This window comes from Mytilus edulis, chromosome 9, assembly GCF_963676685.1.
Source record: "Mytilus edulis chromosome 9, xbMytEdul2.2, whole genome shotgun sequence".
NCBI lineage: Eukaryota > Metazoa > Mollusca > Bivalvia > Mytilida > Mytilidae > Mytilus > Mytilus edulis.
In genome coordinates, this window is record NC_092352.1 from 25,236,234 (window position 1) to 25,243,496 (window position 7,263).

At 31.6% G+C, this 7,263-nt stretch overlaps 1 long non-coding RNA gene across 1 annotated transcript; it reads right to left on the reverse strand.

The window, feature by feature from the left end:
* Positions 1-2,030: 2,030 nt before the first annotated feature.
* Positions 2,031-5,798, reverse strand: LOC139487884 (uncharacterized). Its single transcript, XR_011655897.1, has 4 exons — positions 5,216-5,798; positions 4,675-4,722; positions 4,407-4,468; positions 2,031-2,335 (listed from the first exon to the last, which is right to left on the reverse strand). It is a non-coding gene; the product is annotated as an uncharacterized lncRNA (long non-coding RNA).
* Positions 5,799-7,263: the final 1,465 nt, after the last annotated feature.

The following is a 7,263-nucleotide window of genomic DNA, read 5'->3' on the forward strand; positions in this document are numbered from 1 at the left end:
AGTTTTTTCAAAGAAGTCTTATTTTTTAAAAGGCAATGATATATTTTTTTTCACTTGTTCTGATATTTATCTTTTTGATATTTTTTAATATCTGCAAGAATAATTGATACTACCTTGTGTGTTTTTTTATTTCTGTTTCATTATTGTTCACTTTTATTTTCTTTAATAATTTACAAAACAAAACAGGCCATATGAGCGTACAAATGAAAGGTGTATGTATTAATAGATACAAGGGCAGTTGTACCAGACAAAAAGGTTTTTTAAGTGAAAAATTAGGCAGTTACAAATTAAACTTTTTTTTCTTCAATTCTTTGTAAAACGTTGACACTCAAAAGAAACAACAATAATAGTACCTTTTAAATACTATAGTGCATTTTTTTAAAAGTACATAACCTTAAGTGGGCTTTCCTTTATTTTCAACAACACATGAGTCGGAAGCTATCCAATTTAAATTGCATCTAGTTATTATTCATTATTTTTGAAATAAATGCCAAACGTTTAATTAGGGAAACGGTTATAAAACTTCTAGTTACGGCATCAATGTAAAAATGCCCCTGCTAGCTTCACTGCAGATTCCAAATACGCAATACTAAGAATTTGTTCTTAATTATTAATGTACAGTTGTTGTTTCAGGCAATCGCGACAGTAAAGCAAGGGCAGTCTAAATCTATAAAATTGCTTTTGAATGCTATATTTCAGTCATAACAGTACTTTCTTGCAGGCGGGATTATCAAAATCGAGACATGAAAGAACAATTAACATTTAATTGATATGTGTCATATAACGATGGGAAATATTTAAGCGGACAAAGTAAATGCATAATGACATTTCCGACCTTATTAAGACACTTTCTTCGGAAATAATCTATCTTTTGAAGACATCTTCCCACATCAATGTAAATATGTCAAAGGCAGCCTCAGAAAAACATGAACAACACAGAATATGGGCTATGTTCCGTAATATAAGGAATATCTTTATTTACAAAAATTTATAAACCACAAGTAAAACAAAAACGAACCCTAAAACTTTACGACAAAAGGGATTAGTCCAGCTTCCCCATTATGTACCTTTAATTTATATGTTTAAAGATTCCAGCAGAGCCTAAATATAGCTTTGTGTACCCCAGTTGATGCTTGGGTTTCTTATCATGATGTCCTTGATAGAGGATTGCTACTAACATGGAAGATATATTGAACGCATGGTTCTAATTTATAAAGGTTGGGTAATATTTTCGAGAGTTGGTTGACCGTTATTGAATATCGGTGTCACAGATGACAACGGTTAATTCAGTCGTCGTTACAGTCTCTTTCCCCTATTATAATATCACCGAATGTGACTTATCACTGAATGTGTACTTAAAATTATCAACATGACGGGTGAAAATATTACAGCGGGATCCGCTTATCCTTTTAGAGAACCTGTAATTATTTTTTGTATTATTCTAGTGTTCAGGTTTAAATGTATTGTTTTCGTCATCTTTAGTTTTTACGATGTTGTTGACTCTTCGACTTATGAGTTTTGTTGTCCCCTTGGTATCTTTTGTCGTATTTTTTAAGAAAGAAAAATGATGAATATACTATAAGTTACCACTGTACAGAAAACAAACTAAAGATGGAGCAAATCGGGTGAGTGAAATAAACGAAGGGTCAGCAGTTCCAACTTCACAAGTGTTACCCGACGTGTAACTCTTGATGGAATATATTGTCGATTGGCATTAGACAATTATTGCCGATAATTGACATCCTTGTAAGTATCATAATGAATCACAAATTGTGTAATATCCTCTCAACTAGGAGATATATATTCCGTATGCATGCTTGGCTAGTAGCTTGCTTCAGAGAAATGGAAAGTTCAGGGAATTTAAAAAAAGTAAAATAACAAAAATAATGAACTCCAAGGGAAATTCAAAACGGAAAGTCCTTATAAATGGCAAAATCAAAAGCTCAAACCGGCACAGCTTACTAAATACTATTAATTTGTAGATGTAAGTAAAAATTTAAAACAGACATAATGATATCTGTGGTATTTTTTATTTCAATTAGTTCAATGAAATAGTTCAATGGGATGTCATCATCAATTAATAACAGTTCAATTTTCACAATGTATGATTTGTTTCTTCCTTCAAGATACATAAATAACTGCGATTATTTTTTTCTAACTGTAGATAAATCTAATATAAAGAACACTAGTTTTCAAAGAAGGACGTAGACTGGGCTATTTATTAGTATTTTATGATACGCTTTGAATGCTGTGTTCTCTACAAATAATCCATTACGCAATTAGCACCAATTTTGTTTTGTTAAAAAGCTATTAGCAAAAATAACCTTTACTGCATCTGAAATTAGAAACAATATTCTTAACTGAAAGTTAAGAGAACGACATTATAAATTACATTTCAATTCAGCTATAATCAATTTATAATTGTTTTTCTAAATTTATTATAAATCAAACATTATAACTATATTCAGTATAATTTCTATTCTCCTTTGCAGAAAAATCATCTTCAGGTTCAAAGGATATTCATATGAATTTTAAAAATATATATCTGGTATAATTGCTACCGAGAAAAAATGATAACAATTACATTGCGCAAAAAAATATACACTACAGTAAGCTATAAAAGGCCATGGTTTGAAAAAATGAAACAACTAAAGAAATTAACAAAAATACCGAACTCTGAGAAAAAGAAAAACAATGCCATGATTTATGCTTCCACAAAACACCAATTAACATACTTAAAATATCAGCTTCACTCATCGGATCGCTACCAAACAAAACAAATTACAAAAAGACATAGAAAAGACGCAAAGTATTGTTTTGCAAAATGCAGTTACTAAAGGCTAATCAAAGTCAAATTCTCCAAATAAATCCATGTTAACCTAGACTAAAAATAATAATCAGAACACCTCACAAATATTTGGTAGAAAATTTAAAATTACTTAGTTAATGCTTGTTTCAAAATCTCGATACCAGAGCACAAAACAAAAGAGATCAAAAGTCATGTAAAACAACTTTCGATTGTATAGGAAGTTTATGTAACAAGGAAAATAAATGTTGTGTTTTCAATGATCTAATTGTCAGCTTTATACCTACTACGGTTGCAAATCTGATAGTCTAATGTGAACTTAACAGATTTTGTACTTTTGGTCAATACTCTCAAACAGTTTAGCGGTTTGTCTTGTAAGAAGTTTTCATACGTTTATATTCATTAATTTTACGGACGCCATCACGAGTTGGTTGACCGTTATGGAATAACCATTTCACAATGATATCGGATATGTTCCTTACGTCGTAACTTCAGTCCCCTTCCCTTTCATAAATGTGACCTACCGAATTAGACTATTTACCGGATTAGTTATCTCATAAGCAACACGACGGGTGCCACATGTGGAGCAGGATCTGATTACCCTTCCGAAGCACCTGAGATCACCCCTAGTTTTTGGTGGGGTTCATGTTGTTTATTCTTTAGTTTTCTATTTTGTGTTATGTGTGCTGTTGTTTGTCTGTTTGTCCTTTTCATTTTTAGCCATGGCGTTGTCAGTTTCTTGTCGATTTATGAGTTTGACTGTCCCTCTTGTATCTTTCGTCCCTCTTTTATATACAAATAAAACTAGACACAGACCGTCAAGACCACTTGAATATCACCCCCTTCTTTTTGCAGGTTTTAATTTCTCTGACAACTTTTTTTTCATTCTGCACAGCAACAATGTTATCTATTGAATAAAGCAAAATATTGATATTGTTTTCATTGATCTCAGTCTTGTTTACTTTATTTATGTATACTAAGGACTAGTCTACATAATAGTATGTCAAACGTGTCCGTCGGATGGGAACGTTTAGTCCAATGTTCTGTGTTCAGGAAGTACAACACTCTTTGCAAGTTAAAGATCCTTCTCAACAAGCTCTTTTTGGTAGGTCCATATCAAGTGACTGGTTGTTTAATTTATTGTATACTGTTTTGCTTTCATGAACTATTTTTGTCTAAAATCTGTTAGTATTCATACTTGGGTGACTTCTGCCTTTTTCAATTAATGTTGTATAGTGTGTCATTGTGTGTTGTATTGTTACACTGTCTCGTGTTAGGGTTAAAGTTGTCGACAGACAAAATTTTCAAATCCGCTGCATGTGTTTACACCTGTTCAAAGTCTTGTACCTGATGTTCAGTGGTTTTTCGTTTGTTAATGCGGTTCATACGTGTTTCTCGTTTCTCGTTTTATATAGATTAGACCGTTGTCCTACTTTACACTAGTCATTTTGGGGCCCTTTATACCTTGCTGTTCGGTGTGAGCCAAGGCTCCGTGTTGAAGGCCGTACTTTGGCCTATAATGGTTTACTTTTACAAGTTGTGGCTTGGATGGAGAGTTGTCTCGTTGGCACTCATACCACATCTTCTTATATCTACTCACCATGACAGAGCTAGTGCCAATCCTACTGCTCCTCCTATGGGAATTCCCAGTATTATTAATATCTTTAGATAATTTAAGGAATTATAAATTGTCAAAATCAATCCTAAATGGTTCAAAGTTTTAAATTCTGTGCTCAATTAAGTAACTATTTTTGCTTTTTAGGACACCTCTAGAAATTTCAACTGTTTCTAAAGTAACATTTAAATAGCAAGATATTTCACGGTGTGTGTTTTATATTCATTTTAAGACTTTTTTATATTAAGGATACCACACATCCCATCATTAAAACTCTACAGAGAGGTCCAATTATACTGTCCTGTTAATGAAAATAAAGATTACTTAGTGAATATCTAATTAGAAAAATAGAAATTATTCGGGGAAAAAAACAAAAAAAGCAATGACACGTTTTATATTATAAAATGTTCTTTTAATATATACACAATCACAATAATATATCACTCGACATTTCTTACAATGATAATCGGGCACTGGCTATTTTTAATTATATTTACCAACAGGTACTGAATATAATCTAAGAAAAGCCACAGTAAACAATATGATAAAAAATTACTTTTTATTGGAATTATATACGGTTCTTTTTGGAATCACTCGAGATTTAAATTAAAAAAAAAGTAGAAACAAATTGAAAGATTTATCACATCCTATGTCTCCGGCCTTTTCCTTATAAAGATACAGACAAGAGAAGCCGGAATGTTTCAGTACTCTATATATCAGCAGGATATTCAAAAACTTCATCATGAATAATGAATTTAAGAACGTAATTATCTTAATATATGTTGTATACTTACTTGCTTTACTGGGATAGGTGATGGTATTGTCCGTTTTACTTCATCTATTGCTGTTGATTCTAAACCAAGAACTAATAAACTATTTGTAACCGTATTCCAATTTCTTAGATACTCGTCTTTTTTTACTCTTGTATTTTCTAATTCGTGGAAATATTCACTGAATTTTTCGAGTTCTTTTAAAGCGGGAAATTTTTTAAATTCTATAATATTGAATTCGCGTATTAAAAACGTTAAGATTTCGACGTCGAATTTTGGCATTCGACGACTCTTTGTTAACACATGACAAATACAACCATCTTTAATACACTTTTTTGTCCTGACTTCCATAAAGATACGACCCCACGCACGTTCACTTAGTGTCTGTGTCTCATTTAAAACACATTTGTATTTGTTCTGGAAGCAGCAATAAGCATCATGGCGGAAACAATGCATTATCCTATGTTTGTTTCTGTCCAAAAATGTAAACAGCGTCAGGTATTGTGATTGTAAGTAATTATTGAGTAATCTTTTACAAAATGGTAAAACAACTCTCTCTAACAGAAGCCGAAGTCGCTCGTAGTACTCAGTATCTGTAAGCATTCTTTGTCACTGTATGAAGATAAAAGAGATTTTAAATTTGTTAGAATTTTTATCTATTAAGATAAAATCTTCGTTGGTGATCAAGGTAACCAATGTAATTCTCAACATTCAAAAATAGGCAGCACATTCCTGGAAACTTTCAGTACATTATCAGATCGAACTTATCGGCGTTGAATGCCTTGAAAAAATCGGTTGAAAGTTTAGAAGAGTCAAAATTAATCAGTTAGAGAATATTGAATATAACATTTTATGAAAAGTTTCCCCCATTAGCTACTGTACATAGTTAAATAAAACTTATAAATAAATACTTTTTCATATTCGGCCCGCATACTGTAGTAGTATGTTTTACAGTATGTCCTTTCAAATTATATTAGATGCCCAAGGTGTCGTATTTGTAATTTATAGACCAACTGGATTCATCCTTTTAAACAATTCTTGGGTGTATTTCCTTGACTTTAAACTTTTTCTACACTGATACAAAAACAAAAAGTGTCTTTAATAAAAAGAAAGAAAAATGATTAACTTTAAAATTGAAACTTACCGTAAAGTGTGTGTGTTATAAATTTAGCGTGACCTCGACAATCATGTCACATTTATTTCAATTGGTTTGAAATAAATATCTCTTGTGCTTTGCGAAACAGAACGTTTAACATTCATTGTTGTTAAAAACATTACTTAATATTCGTACATATACATTGTAGATTGAATCAGACTTACTAATACAGTAACTATTTTTTAGACGAATTTTATTTCTTTATCAAAAATTGCAATGCCGGTTATTCCTTATAATGTTTTAATTAATTCTTAACAATCTCTGAAGCCAAATACGTAAAAAAAAGAAAAATCCTTGTGCAGCTATATAATCAAAAGTAACCTTACAATATAGTCAAATTCATCCATGGTCAACTTTGACAAAGGCAGTTTGGTGTAATTTTAGCTTCTTCAAAATTTATCAAATAACATTAAGAAATGGATTTAGGGAGTGTGTCAAAGAGACAACAACCCGACCAAAGAGCAGAAAAGCAAAATTTAGGCAAAGTTTTTTAATAATAATTTCAGTATCGAATCACTGAATACTAAAATGATGATACCCTAGTGGCTTAACAGTCCACCTATAGTGGAATCGACCAATATAAGAAAATGAATATTATACTTGCCGACTTGTTTCTTTATTATTATGAGGCTGACTTCATGCAGGAACTTCTTAGGAAGAAAGATAAGAAGTTAGCAATATCCTTTAACTCTACTTTCCGCTATATAGATGACGTTCTTTCACTAAACAATTCAAAATTTGGTGACTATGTGGAACGCATCTATCCCATCGAATTGGAGATAAAGGATACTACAGATACAGTTAAGTCGGCTTCATATCTTGACTTACATCTAGAAATTGACAATGAGGGTCGGTTGAAAACAAAACTTTACGACAAAAGAGATGATTTCAGTTTTCCAATTGTGAACTTTCCATT